This window comes from Anoplolepis gracilipes, chromosome 1 (genome assembly GCF_047496725.1).
Source record: "Anoplolepis gracilipes chromosome 1, ASM4749672v1, whole genome shotgun sequence".
Classification (NCBI taxonomy): Eukaryota; Metazoa; Arthropoda; class Insecta; order Hymenoptera; family Formicidae; genus Anoplolepis; species Anoplolepis gracilipes.
Genome location: NC_132970.1, coordinates 20,655,614 through 20,673,392, shown reverse-complemented (window position 1 = coordinate 20,673,392; position 17,779 = coordinate 20,655,614). Strand labels below are relative to the sequence as shown.

The 17,779-nt window shown below is 29.9% G+C and overlaps 2 long non-coding RNA genes across 2 annotated transcripts; both read left to right on the top strand.

The window, feature by feature from the left end:
* LOC140663847 (uncharacterized) lies at positions 1–4,925 on the top strand. The gene is made up of 3 exons (XR_012046346.1): positions 1–157; positions 1,004–1,140; positions 2,375–4,925. It is a non-coding gene; the product is annotated as an uncharacterized lncRNA (long non-coding RNA).
* A 2,993-nt stretch (positions 4,926–7,918) lies between these two features.
* LOC140663843 (uncharacterized) lies at positions 7,919–12,136 on the top strand. Its single transcript, XR_012046345.1, has 3 exons — positions 7,919–8,079; positions 9,092–9,228; positions 10,461–12,136. It is a non-coding gene; the product is annotated as an uncharacterized lncRNA (long non-coding RNA).
* The last annotated feature ends 5,643 nt before the right edge of the window (positions 12,137–17,779 follow it).

Sequence of the window (17,779 nt, the reverse complement as noted above, 5' to 3'; positions counted from 1 at the left end):
TTCGTCCTTGTAATATCAAATTTAACTGTGGCGAGTGGCAGTTGCCTGGCAGTACAAAGTGAGACGTTACAAGTGTGACAAGTAGCAAAGTTAGTGTAAAATAAATTACATAAGCAATTTATTTAACACACTATACGGAGAAATAAGCACTGAAAAAGTAAGAAAATCATATGTATAATATTTTTACATTATTTTATTATAATATATGTATATTATAAACTTTTAATTTTTATACATTGGCATTTAAAATTTTGATAAGAAAAATAAAAGTAAATTTTAAATAGTATAAGAATATATAATACAAGCCGTAATATAATAATAATGTTCTTTTATAAAATCAACAAAGTAAAACCGATTTGAATAATCTAATTTTTTAAATATAAATAAATTTAAAAATTGCAAGTTATTAGTCTTTTTACTCTTTTAAACTCTCAGCCTAACTCACGTTTTAAAAGAAAATTATCTTAATTTAAATTCTTAATAATCTCAATTTAGATTCTTATATATCTCTACGAATGTGGCATAACATTTTGAAAAAAGGCAATCTAACTTTACGAGAAACAAAGAAATGTAAAAAATTTGTTAATATTGATTCGGAATTATTTGTTTGAAGTTAAATGTTTTCAGAGTTGCCAAAGGTTAACGGTAATTTTAATAATTGAAACACAACAATAATATAAATAAATATAATAAAAAAAGATATAAAAAAGACAAAGAAATACAACAAAATAATCTTTATCTGCAGAAATTTAAGCATAACATATCAAAATATGTACATATAAAATGTTTCAAGGTTAACCGTAGAAGTGTAAGGTACTGAAATTTAATAATTATAAGTTTTTAAATTACAATTCACATAGTTTCAAATTTATTGTTAGATTTCTGCAATTAATTTTTTTTCTGTATAAATTATACGAATTTGTGTGCTTATAAGATAAATATGTGATTTATTTAGAACAATAGTTTATCTAAAATATTAGTTAAAAAAAATTATTTTTTCTAGTGTCACAAAACAACCCCTATAACAAGAATCTAAAGCTTGAAAGACCACTATTTTTTTGTAGAATGTGTTACAGAAGATTCTGTTCAGTAGCTAGTTACAAGGCTCACATGTTAGAAACTCATAATAAATAAGATTAGGTAAGTATATAATATTACTTCTAGCTCATCCCGCCAAAATAAACGGACAAATTAAGCCAGAAAGAGAAAAATGTTTTCAGTGCTTGTTTAAATGCATCGTACACGATGAATTTTTTAAAAGTAATGATAATCTTATAAAATACTTCAAATTCATACAATTTTTGTTATAAATAATGGTCCGCACTAAACTAAGCGGCATTAAATAGGCGACTCATTCCCAGAATTAGTTCGAATTGACAATGACGACCGACCAACGGCTTCCTGTTTTTTTTTTTCAACTTTTTCAAGTTTTGTCCTTTTTTTTATCCCCGATCGAAGATTCGCAAGAGCTTCAGTTATGAAAGGATATTATATTATATTTCTGATATATTTCTGTTAATATTTCTGCATTGACTCTGGTGAGAAAATACTCGCGCTCGAAGTCATCGTGATTTAATAATTTCGGTCGATATAGATACGTAGATATATGCGTATACGCACAAAATATTAATAAATACATTAAAAAATTTATAATTAAAATTATTCTATCATTAATATGTATGTGAATTATATAATATATTATTTTGTATCTAGCGTATAAGTTAAAATCAATTTTGTTTTTACAAAAATGTTAAGCAAAATTATTCTTTTATGCGCGCGCGAAATAATCATACTCTTTTCAATATTATACATCTATAAAATTAAAATTAAAATTTTTTTAAAGTAGAGTCTTTTTAATATAAATTAAAATAATTAAAAAAAACATTTTATTCTTTGCACCATTTAAAATAGACTTATAGAAAAATTCTTTTGATTTTCAATTGCCATTTACTCAAAAACTGATGGGATATTTTTATAGAGAAAAAATCGATTCTAAATTAATCTTAAAAATATGCCATTAAGCGCTAATTATGAGATAATTCTAATTTAAAATACAAATTATTATATATAGTTATACAATTTTTACATTATATATATAGTGTACAATTTTTATTATTTTATAATGTATTATTTTTATAATAATCTATAGACATTTGGCTATAACAAGTAAAACATGTATGTAAATAATGTTACAAGTTTAACGACTAAAAATATCATGTAAAAATGAAAAATTTTTACATTGCAGTTCAAAGCTCATTTTCCTACAATTAATTTTTTTCTGTATAAATTGTACGAACTGCTATGTGTGTGTTTGTAACACATATAAAAATATACTATTTATCTAAAATAATATAGTTAAAATGGCTTTTTGTAGTATTTCAGAAGCCTGACAAGTCAACAAAAGAAGAAAGGACATCTTTAATTTCAAAAGAAAAAAAGGAAAAGACTCCTTCAAGCTATCAATGTGATGTATGCAAGAAATCTTTTCCAAACGCGACAGATCTAAGAAGTCACATGTTTAGAACTCATAGGAACTAAGTTTGTCCTAATTAATCCCGATAAAACAGATGCAATCCAAACCAAGATAAATCTCAAAATTAACTTCAGCACATGTTTAAATGCATCGTACGCAATGAAAGTTTTAAAAGTAACAACGCTCTTGTAAGACACAAACAATTTATACAAATGATCATTAATTTTAACTATTGAATACCCTAAACTATTAGTATTAACTAACTAAACTAAACTATTGGTATTAATGACTCATTCCCAGCAGAATTGATAATGACGACTAACAGCGCCTTTTTGATTTTTAACTTTATCGATTTTTAACTTTTCCTTTTTCTTTATTCACGAGATTCGCAAAAACTTCAGTTATGAAAAGATACTATATTACGTTTCTAATATATTCTATTAATATTCCCGTACTGACTTCTTTCTATCATAAGTATGTATAAATTATTATGTAAGGTGTCATATTATTTTATCCTGTGTGGTATATGGTATAATTTAAAATGTCAAGTAAAATCATTTCTTTATGAATAATCGCTTCTCTTTTTAATGTTATATCTATAAAACTTAATATTTATAAAACTTTTAATTTACAAATTCTTTTAACAATTTATTTATATAATATATATTTAAAATCAATTTAGAAACACATGTTGAATTTATATTACATATTTTCTTACTTGAAATATTAAAATTAAATCTATGAAAAGACCCATATTTTCAACTGTTAATTATTCAAAAATTTGATATGTTTTGTCTGAACAATTTCGCAAAAGAAAAGTCACTTCTAAATTAATTTTAAAAATGTATCATTAAATATTAACATGATATAGAGTGACAAGATAATTCTAAATACAAAATGCAAAATATTACAATGTACAATTTTTATTATTTTAATATATTTAATATTATTTTAATATTTAAATAATATTAATTAATATGAAATAATATTAATTAAATCTATATTATACATTATGTATGTATACGTATAATATGATTAAACGCAGTTATGTACACCTGCTAACTTAATCTTCCTTTAACGGAATATTATTTTTTAAAGGAGCTTTCAAAGCAAGACATTTTTTCTTTAAAAACTTTTTTAATAACAAACATCAAATAAAAATATTAGTTTGAATTGATTCTCCTAGGTTGAATACTATTTTTGTTCCGCTAATTTATAATACATGAATTCACCACACAAAGGAGGATTAAATTTTATGCATTATTGCTACGCGCGACATCGATACAATGCGACCGGGTAACAATTTTTAATTTTATTAATACAGCTTCATTAGATCTTAAATGATACAGTATTGCTAACAGTATTGACGCACGCACGTCTCGCAACGCATGCATTTACACATCGCTTAATAGCCTGTGGGCTTTGCGACTGGAACCGTTCATTGCATATCGATACATCATTAGCGGATTGTTATACAATCGCTTGTGCAACATACGTTACGGAGTTAATTAATTCGACAGTATAATCGGCATAAAGAAAGATCTATATTTACACTCATTGTCGCACTCGTTTAACTACAATTCAATGTAATATTTAATAATTATTTTAAATTTAGAAAATATATATAGAACACTCTTTTTTTATATAAAGGAATAAACAATTTCGAGCGCAAATAATTTCAACAATTGAATTTTAAGTAAGATTTGAATATAAGAATGCAAAACACATGACTCGTAATATATAATTCTTTAATATTTGTTTTCGACATAATCATATATATCTCAAACTAATTGACATTTACGGTTTATAATAGATGACAATTTTTGCCGTAACGACTTCATTAATGTCAGCACGTCGATTGTGTGACATCGGCTAATCGGATATTTTCAACGAGTGTTTTAGCGACTATCGATATGCTGTTAGTTGATCACTGTAACGACTGATTGTAATGGCGAGCAAGCGGCTTAATTTATCCGATTAATTAATCCGATAATATGACCCAGTTAACGTGTTGCGTGGTATACGACATACGTAACGAGTGCGTACGAAAGTGTTACCCCGCGGTGTTATTACAGGCCCGTTCTATCGATGATAGTGCTTGTGGAAGTGTCGCTAGTTGAGTAACGAGCTAAATTAATTTATACTCATTAAATTCTGTTGTGGCAGAACCGCTTTTCGAGAAGTCATAATAAATGCACTGTTAGACGTTTCAATTATTTAACGCCTAAGTCCTTTGTTTTCGTCTTTGTAGCATACGTATAAATATATGTATATCACAAAAAATGTTATTACAATTTGACATTTCTTTTTTTTAATGCTTTCCCGTTTATATTTTAAATTAGATACAACTTTTTGTCATCCGTAATATGCAAATATATATATATATATACTTTGTAAAAACATTGTATCTTTAATAAATTGTAATAAAATACATTTTCATTATAATAAAAAATTAGTAAATTGTTACGGTAAATGAAGAATGTGCTCAGGTGCGTTGCTTGAAACAAAGAAAGTATATTTCGGAAGGTACATATATATTACATGTGTTATCAGTACGAATCATTTGCGCGAATTAAAGAAAATTCATTTCACGATCTATGTATATTCTTTAACAAAAATATATTACAAAATTACGTAATTTTACGTACTTTTTGCATAGAACAATTTTTATATAGAAAATTTTTTTTTTATATTTCTTTTTAGGCAATACGTAATTCAGCCTGATACATTTACATTGTTGCACTATAAATTAAGATTATACTTTTAGTTACTATTTTTTTCTTGCTGAGGAGAGCACACTTTTATAATCACGCTTTTATAATCAACGACAGCCATTCCGATGAAACGAAATTACATGTTTGCGAGACAAATCAACGCGTGCACATGTGCGTAATATGTAGTGTGATTCTAGTCGTATGACGATGTCGATGGTTGCGCGCTCATTCACCGACGAAGAAACAAAGCAGGTGCATGTTAACGGATTACACTTGTAAGCATTGTCTACTGCGAGATCGCGGGTTTTTTCTTACATTGCCAATTATAGTATGGTGTGTAAATATCGTGTTTTATCGTTAGATCCCGATGCGAAACGATCGATGAACGGGTGTAGTATTAATCAGTTGAGCGCATCTTAGCATTTTTTCGATGGTATACGCTTTGAGAAGAGTACACGCTCAAATGTTGCGCACCAACACCTTTAAAGATTCGAGAAACACACGCGAAAGATACGATCAATGAGCCCGATGACTCTCCATTGATTCTTTTTGTCTCTTCTTTTTCTGTTGTCTCTTCGCAAGCAATCGCGTCCTCTTATGACTACTTTTATAATCACCAATCTGTGCGACATATATTAGTGACAGACAGATGTTCCATAGTATATAAGATAAAAACAATTTCTTATATCTGTTACAGAACGGAGTATTTGAATATTATTAGGCTCTAATCAAATGAGATTTAAATGTAGATACTCGCGTCACTCAATGCATCACCAGTTGATTATTGAAATATAATTAAAGATTCAACAAAAATTTTTCTCCTTAGCTTTCTAATCACATGTTTCTGAATCAAATAAAGTTATTCTACGTACAAGTGGACTTTTTGGGATATGTATGTACACAATCCAATACTCAAAAATTTCAATTCCGATTATATATACATGTAACAAATGTAATATCGAATATAATAATTTATGATTTCAAGATATATGTGCGACATCAACATATGACCATTTCCAACTACAAATTAACTTTATACCGAAAAAATGATAATAATTAAATTTCGACTAAATTGAACTTAATTATGAGTAAATAAATAGATGCGATACATGCAAATGCAAACGATGTATGTTGTCTAAGCTAAATCAGATTTTGTACATTATATACAAGTAATTTATGAAATAGAATGTCTTAACTGCAAATACATGATAATTTCTTTCTAATGAAACTGTGGAATTTAAATCAGGACAAAATGAAACTGTACTTTCGCAAACATTAAAATATATCGTATGCGATGTACATTTTGCAAGTAATAATTTTCTCGTAAATCATATTAACATATAATTCACGATTATACCTACAAATCGCATTAAGATAACGCAATTAAACAGGCAACTCATTTCTGAAATCGAATCGAAATGACGAAGATAAAATGATATCAATTTTCTGTTTTTATTTTTTTTATTTTCCCAACGTCTTTTTCTTTTTCTCCATTTGTTTTGTTTTAAAAATAACGAACATTAATATTTCTAATATATTTGTTAATATCCTATAATTTTATTTAAAGCTATTTTATAACTATATTTCTTGTGATTCTCAAGATTCACAAGATATATATTCGTGTCCGAATGTGTCGCAACAAGATAAAAATTATGATCAATGTAGATAACTAAATATGATTCATTATATAAATGAATTATTAGTTGTCACCAGATTTGTCCACATAAACATATTTACAGATTTTTTTATCAAGCTATTTGATTATATGTACGTAAATATTTGATTTATAATATCATGTCAAATATAAGATATAAGATATGCACATATTGCATATACATATGTATATACACCATAATATACACACTATCAATTATAATGTGTAAATATATTACATATGTATATATGTATAATATATTATCTTTTATTATGAATATATATATTTTTTTAAATAAATATTTCTTTTACAAAATATCATAAATACAAGCAAAATTATTTTTCTTATGCGCACGCGAAAAAATCACTTTTTATAATAACATAATATATAACACTTTTATTATTAACATAATAAAATAATAAAAGTAAGTATAATAGTATTATTCTACAAAATTAACACATAACGAAAAAATTAACATTTTTACATAATTTTCAAATCTAATTACTTGTCATACATGATCAAAAGTATAAATTAAAATATTTAAAAAGGATCGCTATTTGTACTTCTTTTTATTTATTTAGAAAAAATTAAGAATTAGTGTGTTTAATTAATGTAAAAATGTTTAATATTCAATAAGTAATACACTGATAATGAGATCATGTTAAATGTCTCGATAATGTAATAAATATTCTACTACACATAGCTACGTAAAACGTTAAGATAATAAAAACTATTATAAAAAAATAATAGTAACTCTCTCGCATATAATTTTGCGTCTATTTCCATCATTTAGTCTATTACTTTCATCGATCTTAATTTTCATATGATCTTTTATACTGTCGATGAAAATTGTAACATTAAAAATTATTTCGCATTCGAAAACAGATGTCAAGCTTCACTAAACTAAAATCTTTAATTTACTTTAAATATTTATATTTCAACTAGTGATTTGTTGCGCGTATGATATATTATATAAATTCTACGGAAATAAAATAGTTAGCAATCATATATTGGCAGCAGTCGGGAGTCGGGAGTAAAAGCAATCACAAACATATAAACATTGAATATCTTCTTGTGTTTATTCGTCCTTGTAACATCAAATTTAACTGTGGCGAGTGGCAGTTGCCTGGCAGTACAAAGTGAGACGTTACAAGTGTGACAAGTAGCAAAGTTAGTGTAAAATAAATTACATAAGCAATTTATTTAACACACTATACGGAGAAATAAGCACTGAAAAAGTAAGAAAATCATATGTATAATATTTTTACATTATTTTATTATAATATATGTATATTATAAACTTTTAATTTTTATACATTGGCATTTAAAATTTTGATAAGAAAAATAAAAGTAAATTTTAAATAGTATAAGAATATATAATACAAGCCGTAAAATAATAATAATGTTCTTTTATAAAATCACCAAAGTAAAACCGATTTGAATAATCTAATTTTTAAATATAAATAAATTTAAAAAATGCAAATTATTAGTCCTTTTATTTGTAAATTCTGAGCATCACTCACGTTTTAGAAGAAAATTATCTGAATTCAGATTTTTATACGTATATCTATACGAATATGACATAGCATTTTGGGTAAATATCTAGAAAAGGTCACACCTCGTCGATGATGTTGACCTTGATATATGTTATAGAGAGAAAAGTACTGATCAACTTTTCCTAATAATTTAATTGGCGGTCTCGTTTGGTTGATGTGACCTTTTCTACATATTTACCGCATTTTGAAAAAAGTCTAACTTTAAGAGAAACAGAGAAATATATAAAAAATTCGTTATTATTGATTTATTATTTGCTTGAAGTTGAATGTTTTCAAAGTCACCAAAAGTTAACGCTAATTTTGATAGTTGGAACACAACAATATAAATAATATTAAAATAACATTAATAAACAATAATAGTAACGATAATATAAATAAACATAATAAGAAAGATACAAAAAAGACAAAGAAATACAACAAAATAATCTTTATCTGCAGAAATTTAAGCATAACATATCGAAATATGTACATATAAAATGTTTCAAGGTTAACCGTAGAAGTGTAAGGTACTGAAATTTAAAAATTATAAGTTTTTAAATTACAATTCATAGTTTCAAATTTATTGTTAGATTTCTGCATTTAATTTTTTTTCTGTATAAATTATACGAATTTGTGTGCTTATAAGATAAATATGCGATTTATTTAGAACAATAGTTTATCTAAAATATTAGTTAAAAAAAATTATTTTTTCTAGTGTCACGAATGAACCCCTATAACAAGAATCTAAAGCCTCAAAAACCAGTATTTTATTGTCTCTTGTGCCACAGAAGTTTCTATACAGTAGCTAGTTACATGACTCACATGTTAGAAGCTCATAATAAACAAAATTAGGTAAGTATATAATGTTACTTCTAGCTCATCCCGCCAAAATAAACGGACAAATTAAGCCAGAAAGAGAAAAATGTTTTCAGTGCTTGTTTAAATGCATCGTACACGATGAATTTTTTAAAAGTAACGATAATCTTATAAAATACTTCAAATTCATACAATTTTTGTTATAAATAATGGTCCGCACTAAACTAAGCGGCATTAAATAGGCGACTCATTCCCAGAATTAGTTCGAATTGACAATGACAACCGACCAACGGCTTCCTGTTTTTTTTTTCAACTTTTTCAAGTTTTGTTCTTTTTTTTATCCCCGATCGAAGATTCGCAAGAGCTTCAGTTATGAAAGGATATTATATTATATTTCTGATATATTTCTGTTAATATTTCTGCATTGACTCTGGTGAGAAAATACTCGCGCTCGAAGTCATCGTGATTTAATAATTTCGGTCGATATAGATACGTAGATATATGCGTATACGCACAAAATATTAATGAATACATTAAAAAATTTATAATTAAAATTATTCTATCATCAATATGTATGTGAATTATATAATATATTATTTTGTATCTAGCGTATAAGTTAGAATCAATTTTGTTTTTACAAAAATGTTAAGCAAAATTATTCTTTTATGCGCGCGCGAAATAATCACTTCTCTTTTCAATATTATACATCTATAAAATTGAAATTAAAATTTTTTTAAAGTAGAGTCTTTTTAATAAATTAAAATAATTAAAAAAAACATTCTATTCTTTGCACCATTTAAAATAGACTTATAAAAAAATTCTTTTGATTTTCAATTGCCATTTACTCAAAAACTGATGGGATATTTTTATAGAGAAAAAATCGATTCTAAATTAATCTTAAAAATATGCCATTAAGCGCTAATGATGAGATAATTCTAATTTAAAATACAAATTATTATATATAGTTATACAATTTTTACATTATATATATAGTGTACAATTTTTATTATTTTATAATGTATTATTTTTATAATAATCTATAGACATTTGGCTATAACAAGTGAAACATGTATGTAAATAATGTTACAAGTTTAACGACTGAAAATATCATGTAAAAATGAAAAGTTTTTACATTGCAGTTCAAGGCTCATTTTCCTACAATTAATTTTTTTCTGTATAAATTGTACGAACTGCTATGTGTGTGTTTGTAACACATATAAAAATATACTATTTATCTAAAATAATATAGTTAAAATGGCTTTTTGTAGTGTTTCAGAAGCATGACAAGTCAACAAAAAAAGAAACGACATCTTTAAATTCAAAAGAAAAAAAGGAAAAGACTCTTTCAAGCTATCAATGTGATGTATGCAAGAAATCTTTTTCAAACGCGACAGATCTAAGAAGTCACATATTTACAACTCATAAGAAATAAGCTTGTCCTAATTCTTTCATCCCGATAAAACAGATGGAATCCGAAGATAAATCTCAAAATTGATTTTAGCACATGTTCAAATGCATGAATATACGCAATGAAAATTTGAACAGTAACGACGCTTTTATAAGACAAATCATTTATACAAATCATCATTAATTTTAACTATGGAGCACCCTAAACTATTAACTTAGTATTAACTTGGCAAATCATTATCATTCCCGTCAAAATTGATAATGTGACTAATAGCGGCTTTTTGTTTTTTAACTTTCTCGAGTCTTTTCTTTTTTCTTTATCCAGGGTTAGAAATACATAAGAACTTCAGTTATAAAAAGATATTATATTACATTTTTATATATTCTGTTAATATTCGTGTATTGAATCCTTTCTATCATAGGTATGTATAAATTATTACATAAGCTGTCATATTATCTATTATCTTATGTATGTATAACTTAAAATGTCAAGTAAAACCATTCAGTTTTGCGTGCCCAAAAAATAATCGCGCGCTTCTCTTTTTAATATTATATCTATAAAACGTAAATTTCAAATTTTTTTTTAAATACAATCTATTTAAAATTAATTTAGAAACATATGTTGAATTTATATTACATAGTTCAGTATTTCAAACATTAAAACTAGGTCTATGAAAAGACCTGCTTTTTCAACTGTTGATTATTTTAGAACTTGTGTTTTGTCTGGACATTTTCACGAAAAAAACTCAATTCTAAATTAATTTTAAAAATGTATCATTAAACGTTAATATGATATAGAGTGACGAGATAATTCTAAATACAAAATACAAACTATTACAATGTACATTTTAATATATTTAATATTATTTTATATATATTTAAATAATATTAATTATTATTAATATTATAATATAGATTTAATTAATATTAAATAATCATATTTAATAATATTAATTAAATCTATATTATATGTATGCGTATAATATAATTAAACGCAGTTATACACCTGCTAACTTATTGTTAATCTTCCTTTAGCGGAACATTATTTTTTAAAGAAACTTACAGAGCAAACAAATTTCTTTTTGACAATTTTTTAGCAACAAATGAGCGACAAATAAAAATATTAATTTGAATTTTGTTCCGCTAACTTATAAGATGTGAATTCACGACACATGTGAGATTAAAAAAATCCGTGTTTGCGTCGTCATTATTGTTACGCGCGACATCAATACAATACGACCGAATAACAATTTTTAATTTATTAATACAGCTTCGATAAGATTCTTTAAATATGGATATTATACTCATGTCACTTGATGCATCACCAGTTGATTCTAAATATTGTATAATTAAAGATTTAACAAAAAATTAAACTTCTCGTTTGAGATTGACAAAAATTCGATCCGAAATTTTGCACTCTGTCACGTGTTTTTAATATCTCACGGAGAAATAACAGTTTGTCGCGCGAGATTTTTCGTCAATCACTATGAAGGTCAACATAATTTTCAAATTCTGAAATATATATTTATTCAACACTGTCAGATCCAATCTTCTTTCATTTCTCCTCCTCGCGCAACATCAACTTTCCGATTCAACACCTACGATTTCATTAAGTCCGCTGGCGTGTCGACTTTCCTCTCACCTTGCGCGGTTTGCTTGCACGCGGGCATCGAGCGCAACGACGATGCACTTCGCGCACCAACGATGCGTCTACGCGCAAAAGTCACGAACTTCCCACCCTTTCAGGGTGCAGGGTTATGCACGAGAGACGCACGATGAGACTTCCTTCAACGTGGCTCGCGGTCGCGCCTGATCGGGGGACGCGCTCGGAGCCGGTTCTTGCGCCACGCACAATGGGTGCGTTACGACACACGCGCGATTATACGCGCCCGCTGTCTCGATTCGTTTAACTGCCACGTTAATTTATTCGTGCCGCGCTGCCTATCGAGGGCGGCTGCGCACGCTCTTTTGCGAGCTTTCTCTTAAGCCTTCAGTATCTGTGAATTAGGATCTGCAGATTTCATTATTAGTAATCTTGACATTTCTGTAGTTTGTCGCGCATCTTGCAATCTCTGAATGCTAGCAAGATTCAGCGTCGGATAACAGACATTTTACGCCTTTGTATTAGAAATAATCTAGATTATATATTCCCCTCTTATTTATTATCATTTTCTCGATACTGACGCAATATCGCTCTTATTCCGCAGGCGATTTAGAATCGAGTGTCGTCGACCTTTTCGTACTTTTGCGTCGATCTTGCAAGATTATCGTTTTGACAAAAATAATATTATAATCTGTTAACTATGCCTATAGATTTATTATCGCAATTGTGGAAGGATAATATTTTTACTTTTTGTTTTTCTCAATTACATATTATGCCTCACAATATAATCTTCTCTATCTTACTTGTGAATTATCTCTTCTTCGTATTAATTCTGCATCTTTTAAATAACGATGTATCGATGAAGCCACGAAGCGTTTTTGACAAGAAAGCAGAATTTTTAGCATGCTGTCAAATATTGGCAAAAATCTTACTTCCCTCGTGGAACTATAGTTGTAGAAATTCGTACAACGCATCGACCAATATGTCGCATATGTGAGGGAGTCAATGGCGGTCAATGGCACGAGCAAGGCTCGATCAGGTCCACCGGGAGCAACATCTCACTGACTGGCGTAGCAGGCGGCACCTGGACCCTGGACCGGATTTAATCCCACTTGGCAAACGTTGAACGTCGTTAACTGGGTTTCACACCAAATCTCATCGATCCGACTCATTATCATTTAAATCGAAATTTAGATCAATTTTTTTTATTCGTTAACACTTTATTCATGAAAAATAAATAAACGGATGCGCGGACCATTCGAAATTATTCAAAACTTTACATTTGTAATTTTCCAATTTTCAAGATTTATAAATCATTAAATTTTTTTCTTTTATAATTGAACAATCGCAGAGTCTTAGATTTCGTAAAAATGAATTATATTCTCTTAACTTTTGCTCAGTCATTTAAATCAGTTTGTGTCGCAACGATTAACGTAATTAAATTAATGAAAGTAGTGATTAATCGGCAATAATTTAAATCGCCGGCGATACCGCATGACTTCTCATTCGTCACGCTACTTAAATCAAGACGGTCATGATGATCTTTTTCAGACTCGCCGATAAAAAATGTCTGCGCGCGCGTTACGGCAAATTAACGGCGGTCAGATCGCGCGAGTGATTAGCGCACGGGGGTACTTTTTCTTGTTTTTTTTTTTTTTTATTTCGGGATAATATCAGACATGATTAATTGATCTTTGCTGGCGTAGCCACCGAAATACCGGCGACGATGTTAACAAATTCTCGCCGAGCGGGCGGGTGCGATCATTAGCCCGATGTGACAGTCGCCTAAGGCGACATTGAAACGGGACTCAGAAGCGTCGCCGTTTCATGCTTCCGAGAACATTACCGGCCATGATAATCGGCGCATTTATCTCCGTTATCCTTTCTTCTAGGCGATGCTTGCTCCGTTCCTTTCTCTGATTCTCGTCTCCAACCTTTATTTCTCTCTCTCTCTCTCTCTTCAAAATAATTCCAGTTCGAGACAGCTAATTTCAAATCAAATATTTTTATTAATAATATAATTTTTAATAATACAAAGTACAATTATTATTAATAGGAAAATTTTCGAAACCTTTTTTAGAAACTATTTAATTAATAATTTTAATATATTGGATTGCAAACAATATATTAATCTCACGATCTGAGAATTTTCTAAAATTAGAAATATGACATGTTCTCTTCTGGAATACCATTTTATTTATCTTTTATACGCGTCAATTTGTATGAAACATTAGAGATCGCAGATAAGAGATCGCGTATCCACGAGCCTTACATTTAGTATATAAATCGATCAGAACCTGTGAAAGAATCACGGCCTTTGCACGGGCCCTCGGGGTCTCTAATTTTTCAACAGTTGCCAGCATGGAAAAGGAGAAAGGAAAGGGTCTGACAGCCAAAGTCCGCGCCGACGATAGATAATAGAATTTTGTGTCGTGGTGCGATTTATCGGATCTCAGCGTAATCGATTCGTCGTCCAGTCGACCGGTGTTGAAATTCTTTATTCGCGATTAGGCGTTGAGAGTCTCGCCGAAGGGTCTACGGACTTCGAACTCGCACTCTTCGTGTTGTGGATTAAAGATTTTATCGGTACACGACTTGGCAACGCGCGTGACTAAAAAATCGTCTTAAATAAATATGGATTTAATGGATTTATAATTTCCGTTAACATTGCTTATTAATCTTAAGCGATTTTTTAGTCGAGCATTCTTCATCTTTGTCATGATATCAGATATTATAAACTGTTCATGCAAGATGTTATAACTTTTTTTTACAATATTTTATTATACAGTTGTATATATTTTGTCATTATAATTTTTTTATATCTTGTTATTCTCTTATTTAATTTCTATTATTATTATTATTATAATTTTTATATGTTGTTATATCTTTCTTTTTTTACTTTATGTGATTTTGATTTCACACTATTTGTACTCGACCAGCTGGTTGAGGACAAGAGAGAGAAAGAGGGAGAACATACTCGGCAGCCTGTTTGTTCAGATTTCGTTAATGTCGGCACATACAATATTTTATCTTTGTCACGAGGCCTAACTTGTAGGACTTTCAATAACGCGGCGTAGAATCATATGTACACATGAATTTCCGGCTAAATCGGCCTTTAGCTCTTTCACATCCTGCCGCTATTGATTCCACGCAAGATCTTTAATAGATGATTATGAAATTACGCTTCGATAATTTATTAATTGTTGTATTTCTACCGGTGATTTTTAAAAATTTCAGTTTTAACTTTCTTTAATAATAAGTAGAGATTGTACAAAATATATATATTTCTATTATGTTAAACATCTTTGTATAATTGTAATCCAGATGCAATATATACTCTTTTGCGAATATGTTTTCTCTCCCTTTATATAAAAAACTAGTAGAGGTTTAATTCTGATATAAAATAAGACGCGCAGGTATATTTTACTTTACAACTCAACCGCATTTCATCTAATTCATCTGGGAAAAGCAACGTCAAAGGGTTGAGGGTTCATTAACACGAAGTGCACACCTTGGCCCAGGGTGAATGACAAATTCGGCGAGTACGTAGCGGCAGGAGAAAAATCAAAAGTCTCCTGGCGCAGGTGTCCAGGACCTCGGAGAGGTACCTTTCGGGCGGCAGGTACCTTTCAGCTTGGCTGGCCTTATTGTGCTCGCGGCTTACAAAATGCCTGTACGAGGTACGTTCTTGAATGGATCGGAGCTAAGGCACAGCGAGGTTGCGTCTTTGACGTAGCCGTGCTGCGTACGTATATGTATTTTCGGGGACTATCCCGAACGAAAGTAGGGCCTATATAAGGCATATATATACCACATATACACCGGGCCGTCTTTAAACTTTAAAAAGAACAAGGGAACATCGTCCCGTCGAGATTTTTGTCGCATGGTCGCAGGAGCGATGACTTTTTTCAATCGTGCACGGTCCGGGAAGAGCCCGCGTCCGGGCCTACCTGGTCCCGAGTCAAATCTTTACGCGAGGCCTAACGGATTTCTCCACTTTTTTTTCCTCTATTTTCTATGTGAAGATATGTTACGATACACTTGATTGAATCATGCGTGTAGCATTGTTTTCATTACTTGATATAACCAGATAAAAGGAATCTGTCAAAATGTGCTATACATTTTTAGCTGCACTTATTTTCCTTGTTGAAGTTTGCAATTTTAAGCGAATAAAAAATGATTAATTTATTCATCAACTCACTAATCATTTATTGAAAGTTTCCTATTTTTCACAAATTTCTAACTTCAGATAAATCACATATTGTATTTATTTTATACAGTCGAATCGCGATGCAATAGAATTGATGTGTAAAGCTCATCCCTCTCTCTCTCCTTAGCTGCTTATGGAAGCGTGCCATCAAAAGCCAGCTGCCATCTTTGAGGCAAAGAATACGTTAAAAGCAGGTATCGATTCAAACGTTTGCAAGCAAAATCATGATTGCGGTACCGAGACAATATTTGAAATATATTTCGAGTATCATGTAAATTTTACCGTCCGATTATTGAGAATGTAAATTTGGATGTATATATTTAAAATACGACGGCGGGTTATAGAATTTATATCATTATTATTGCATGTTAAAACTAAATGGTATGGAAATATTTTTTTTACAATCTGGTTCTATAAAACACTGACAGACATCAAATACTCGGCGTAATTTAGTTATCTCAAGTGTTTCTCATGTAAATAACATTCATACTTCGTAATTCGCGTCAAGACAAGCTCATAAAAACGCTAAAAAGTAACGGTCGCGCGTTAATACAGATTCGTCCGTGCACAATTGAAGGAAGAGAAGGAGGAAGAGGAGGAGGAGAAGGAGGAGGAAGAGGAGGATCCTCTCTCCGGAGCTTGTGGAATTGTGGCAGTCGGTTTTACGACTGCGTCTCCCCTGTATAAGATTTCCACGGTGACACCGATCTCAGGGTGAATTTATAGCGCGACTTTTACGAGCGACCTATTTCAACCGCGTGGAAGAGATTCGGTACTGGCAACGCGTGCACGGACCAAGACGATAGAAACATTGTGTCTCGCATTTCTCATGAATTTTATATTTTTAAATTGCTTTCTAAAACGCCGAGACCATTTGTGTAAATAGATTCATGTATTCGCGCGCTTAAAAAAACGAATAAATATTAGAATAATAACACCATTATTCTAGGGTGTGATATTTAAATTTTTGCGCAATAATTAAAAACAATACATTATAAGGGTATAATAAATAGTAGAAAGAGTAAAATAATTTAATAATAATAATAATTTTTCGTATTACTATTTCATAGTGCGATACAGGTTCTGAAATATCATGACGCAAGCCAACAGTCTTCAAGGATCTTGTCTCTTTCTTTCTTTATAATTAGATAACAATAGAAAGAAACGTGGCGTATGTTGATATCGGCGTATCCCGAGGCGCCGATAAAGCGAGCTTGCCAATGGTAGGAGCGTCGTGACATTAGAATAATTCGAAGGCGAAAACGGCCAAGTTCCTCGGTAGCTTGCCATTTAATACTGTCCTGCGATTCCTGCGATTCCTGCAATTCCTGCGATTCCTGCGATTCTTGCGACCGGACAAGTATTGG